The following is a 6,000-nucleotide window of genomic DNA, read 5'->3' as shown; positions in this document are numbered from 1 at the left end:
CGACCTATGTGGCAGATAGCTACTGTCATAACCTACAAACGATTGTGCATCGCAAGTTGATACTCGATCGATAAGACTAGTCAATAAACAGAAAATAATAAAATTAAGATTTTCTTACTTAAGTGGCTGATGAGAGCTACAAGTGCTCAAACGGCAAGCAAGAGATTTTTGAAAACTGAGCTATATAGCTAGATAATCATGCTAAAGAACTGCCGAGAGCTTTTAGTGATACTCGACCGTAAACATTGTGAAAAGGGGAGACAAATGCTAAATGTACCCTAAATATTCTGAATAGTTGCAGTTTTCAAAGATTTTTAGCATGAAGGACGGCAAGCAAGGGATTTTCGACCTATGTGGCAGATAGCTACTGTCATAACCTACGAAAAATTGTGCATGGCAAGTTGATACTCGATCGATAAGACTAGTCAACTAACAGAAAATTATATAATTAAGATTTTCTTACTTAATTGGCTGATGGGAGCTGCAAGTGCTGAAACGGAAAGCAAGAGATATTTGAAACCTGAACTATACAGCTAGATAATCATGCTAAAGAACTGCTGAGAGCTTTAAGTGATATTCGACCGTAAACATTGTGAAAAGGGGATACCAAAGCGAAATGTACCCAAAATATGCTAAAAAGTTGCAGTTTTCAAAGATTTTTAGCATGAAGGACGGTGAGCAAGGGATTTTCGACCTATGTGGCAGATAGCTACTGTCATAACCTACAAACGATTGTGCATCGCAAGTTGATACTCGATCGATAAGACTAGTCAATTAAGAGAAAATTATAAAATTAAGATTTCCTTACTTAATTGGCTGCTGAGAGCTACAAGTGCTGAAACGGCAAGCAAGAGATTTTTGAAACCTGACCTATACAGCTACATAATTACGCTAAAGAACTGCTGAGAGTTTTAAGTGATACTCGACCGTAAACATTGTGAAAAGGGGATACCAAAGCGAAATGTACCCAAAATATGCTGAAAAGTTGCAGTTTTCAAAGATTTTTAGCATGAAGGACGGCAAGCAAGGGATTTTCGACCTATGTGGCAGATAGCTACTATCATAACCTACAAACGATTGTGCATCGCAAGTTGATACTCGATCGATAAGACTAGGCAATTAAGAGAAAATTATAAAATTAATATTTCCCTGTCTTAATTGGCTGCTGAGAGCTACAAGTGCTGAAACGGCAAGCAAGAGATTTTTGAAACCTGACCTATACAGCTAGATAATTACGCTAAAGAACTGCTGAGAGTTTTAAGTGATACTCGACCGTAAACATTGTGAAAAGGCGATACCAAAGCGAAATGTACCCAAAATATATTGAAAAGTTGCAGTTTTCAAAGATTTTTAGCATGAAGGACGGCAAGCAAGGGATTTTCGACCTATGTGGCAGATAGCTACTGTCATAACCTACGAAAAATTGTGCATGGCAAGTTGATACTCGATCGATAAGATGCTGCAAATCTTGAATTAACGCAATTATTCATAGAAAACCTAAGTTTCTTACTAATTGAATATGCACCGTTAATACGCCGTCGAGTATCACTCTAGAAATAGTGTTATTTGATAGCTTATGTAATGCACTCCACGATGCAGTGGACGTGGTTTACTCGCTTGCCGTCTAAGATGCAGCAAATCTTGAATGAATGCACTTGTTCATAGAAAACTGATTATTTTTATATGTGATTGCTTGTTACTTTTATATGCAGTCGAGTATCACTCTAAAAATGGTGTTATTTGATAGAATAAGTAATGCACTTCACGATGCAGTGGGCGTGGTATACTCGCTTGCCGTTTAAGATGCAGCAAGTCTTGAATGAATGCAATTTTTTATTGGTTTCTTTAATTTCTGCAACTATTCAGAATATTTAGGGTACATTTAGCATTTGTCTCCCCTTTTCACAAAGTTTACGGTCGAGTATCACTTAAAGCTCTCAGCAGTTCGTTAGCTTGATTATCTAGCTGTATAGTTCAGGTTTCAAAAATCTCTTGCTTGCAGTTTCAGCACTTGTAGCTCCCATCAGCCAATTAAGTAAGAAAATCTTAATTTTATAATTTTCTGTTAATTGACTAGTCTTATCGATCGAGTATCAACTTGCGACGCACAATCGTTTGTAGGTTATGACAGTAGCTATCTGTCACATAGGTCGAAAATCCCTTGCTTGCCGTCCTTCAAGCTAAAAATCTTTGAAAACTGCAACTTTTCAGAATATTTTGGGTACATTTCACTTTGGTATCCCCTTTTCACAATGTTTACGGTCGAGTATCACTTAAAGCTCTCAGCAGTTCTTTAGCGTAATTATCTAGCTGTATAGGTCAGGTTTCAAAAATCTCTTGCTTGCCGTTTCAGCACTTGTAGCTCTCAGCAGCCAATTAAGTAAGAAAATCTTAATTTTATAATTTTCTGTTAGTTGACTAGTCTTATCGATCGAGTATCAACTTCCGACGCACAATCGTTTGTAGGTTATGACAGTAGCTATCTGTCACATAGGTCGAAAATCCCTTGCTTGCCGTCCTTCATGCTAAAAATCTTTGAAAACTGCAACTTTTCAGAATATTTTGGGTACATTTCGCTTTGGTATCCCCTTTTCACAATGTTTACGGTCGAGTATCACTTAAAGCTCTCGGTAGTTCTTTTGCATGATTATCTAGCTATAGAGTTCATTTTTCAAAAATCTATTGCTTGCCGTTTGAGCATTTGTAGCTCTCATCAGCCACGTAAGTAAGAAAATCTTAATTTTATAATTTTCTCTTAATTGACTAGTCTTATCGATCGAGTATCAACTTGCGATGCACAATCGTTTGTAGGTTATGACAGTAGCTATTTGCCACATAGGTCGAAAATCCCTTGCTTGCCGTCCTTCATGCTAAAAATCTTTGAAAACTGCAACTTTTCAGCATATTTTGGGTACATTTCGCTTTGGTATCCCCTTTTCACAATGTTTACGGTCGAGTATCACTTAAAGCTCTCAGCAGTTCTTTAGCGTAATTATCTAGCTGTATAGGTCAGGTTTCAAAAATCTCTTGCTTGCCGTTTCAGCACTTGTAGCTCTCAGCAGCCAATTAAGACAGGGAAATATTAATTTTATAATTTTCTCTTAATTGACTAGTCTTATCGATCGAGTATCAACTTGCGATGCACAATCGTTTGTAGGTTATGACAGTAGCTATCTGCCACATAGGTCGAAAATCCCTTGCTGGCAAGCACAATCGTTTGTAGATTATGACAGTAGCTATTTGCCACATAGGTCGAAAATCCCTTGCTTGCCGTCCTTCATGCTAAAAATCTTTGATAACTGCAACTTTTCAGCATATTTTGGGTACATTTCGCTTTGGTATCCCCTTTTCACAAAGTTTACGGTCGAGTATCACTTAAAGCTCTCAGCAGTTCGTTAGCGTGATTATCTAGCTGTATAGTTCAGGTTTCAAAAATCTCTTGCTTGCCGTTTCAGCACTTGTAGCTCTCAGCAGCCAATTAAGTAAGGAAATCTTAATTTTATAATTTTCTCTTAATTGACTAGTCTTATCGATCGAGTATCAACTTGCGATGCACAATCGTTTGTAGGTTATGACAGTAGCTATCTGCCACATATGTCGAAAATCCCTTGCTTGCCGTCCTTCATGCTAAAAATCTTTGAAAACTGCAACATTTCAGCATATTTTGGGTACATTTCGCTTTGGTATCCCCTTTTCACAATGTTTACGGTCGAGTATCACTTAAAGCTCTCGGCAGTTCTTTAGCAAGATTATCTAGCTATAGAGTTCAGTTTTCAAAAATCTCTTGCTTGCCGTTTGAGCATTTGTAGCTCTCATCAGCCACTTAAGTAAGAAAATCTTAATTTTATAATTTTCTCTTAATTGACTAGTCTTATCGATCGAGTATCAACTTGCGATGCACAATCGTTTATAGGTTATGACAGTAGCTATCTGCCACATAGGTCGAAAATCCCTTGCTTGCCGTCCTTCATGCTAAAAATCTTTGAAAACTGCAACTTTTCAGCATATTTTGGGTACATTTCGCTTTGGTATCCCCTTTTCACAAAGTTTACGGTCGAGTATCACTTAAAGCTCTCAACAGTTCGTTAGCGTGATTATCTAGCTGTATAGTTCAGGTTTCAAAAATCTCTTGCTTGCCGTTTCAGCACTTGTAGCTCTCAGCAGCCAATTAAGTAAGGAAATCTTAATTTTATAATTTTCTCTTAATTGACTAGTCTTATCGATCGAGTATCAACTTGCCATGTACAATTTTTCGTAGGTTATGAAAGTAGCTATCTGCCACATAGGTTGAAAATCCCTTGCTTGCCGTCCTTCATGCTAAAAATCTTTGAAAACTGCAATTATTCAGAATATTTTGTGTACATTTCGCCGTCTATTACCAACCTGTCAACCGGACATTTCACCCAGTTGGACGGTTAGTACTTTTTTTTCCCAACCGGTTATCTGGTTTGCTGGTTAATAATAGGCAATCCTGACCTGCACCCTGGCTGTAGGGTTGAAACTTTTTTTTTCCTAACTATTAATCCAAGCCGCAAACAAGGTGTTCTGTTAGTATTTTTTTCCTAATCAGCCAATTAAATTGCCAACCAGGTGGTCAGTTAGTAAATTTTTCCCAACAGACCAATTAGAAATGCCAGCTGGTTGGTCGGTTAGTATATTTTTCCCGACAGGCCAACCAGACACACCAACCAGGTGGTCAGTTAGTACATTTTTCCCAACAGACCAATTAGAAATGCCAGCTGGTTGGTCCGTTAGTATATTTTTCCCAACAGGCCATCCAGACACACCAGCTGATTGGTTGGTTAGTACATTTTTCCCAACAGATCAATTAGAAATGCCAGCTTTTTGGTCCGTTAGTATATTTATTTTTTGGAGTTAAGATGGTATATATAAATCGTCTATTTCTTATCAATAATATATTTACGTTGCCATTGAAGACAAGTGGCTTTGAGGTTCGATGACCTCAGATATTACCTATAGCAATGCGTCGGGTAATACATTTTTCAGCAAACCAATGGCAGATTTATTGGAAGCAACTGGACCAATTGAATATTGTTCTACTTAAGAAGGACTTGATGAGAGTGAGTTTGATAAAATAGCAGGGTACTTGTGTTTGTAATGTCGGTCGATGTAGGGTTTTAATATTGGCTAGCCCCCCCCGACCAGAACTAAAATGATCAAATTAGTTTTTCAGAATGCAAATAAGGACATTTCTCTGCCAAACTTCTTTTACCGTATTGACTAGATCTTTTGGGAATTTCAATCACTCCTCCATAAGGTAGGTACCTTTTCTACTAAACTTTGAGACGACATTACTAGGCTTATAACTAACTTATAACAAAAATAAAAACAGGTAAACAAACGTTCAGCATTAATGTTTCAGATCACACAATAAAAAAATTTGAGCATTTTTCACCTTTTTACAAAACATTTAAAATCTCTGAAACTAGAAACCCTCATCAGGTACCTTTTCCGTGGAACGTCACATATTTCGAAGTGAAGAACTTAGAAAAAATTTTATTTATTTATTTAATCTTTATTGCACAACTAGCTGTGCCCGCGGCTCCGCCCGCGTGGAATTCGGTCTGTGTCAGTAAGCGGCTAATTTCTAATCCTAATTTCTCTCCCTCACCCCTGGAGGCGGAACTTGAAGTAAAGTTGACAGATGGATATGCTAGAGGACTGTAGTCCAGATAAAATATTTTACAATTAGGTACCACTAAATAAAACTACACTCCAAAATCTATATGTTTTTTCGCCCTTATTCAAATTTTACACGTGATTTAAACGACAGAGTAGTAAGTAGTTGTATATCGGACGATACAGTAAGGTATACGCGCGCGAGCGAAAGCGAAGCGGCCTGCCTGGCTAGAGCGCCACCCACTCACCGTGGTCTTCTTCAGACTCCTGAGGAAGACCACGTGCCCCTTGTAAGCCAATGCGTTGCGAGACTTTCGCGAATGATTCGATTTTTTTCGGGAAGGCATGGTAACGCGTATA

This window comes from Cydia splendana, chromosome 11 (genome assembly GCF_910591565.1).
Source record: "Cydia splendana chromosome 11, ilCydSple1.2, whole genome shotgun sequence".
NCBI lineage: Eukaryota > Metazoa > Arthropoda > Insecta > Lepidoptera > Tortricidae > Cydia > Cydia splendana.
This window is presented reverse-complemented; position numbering follows the sequence as displayed.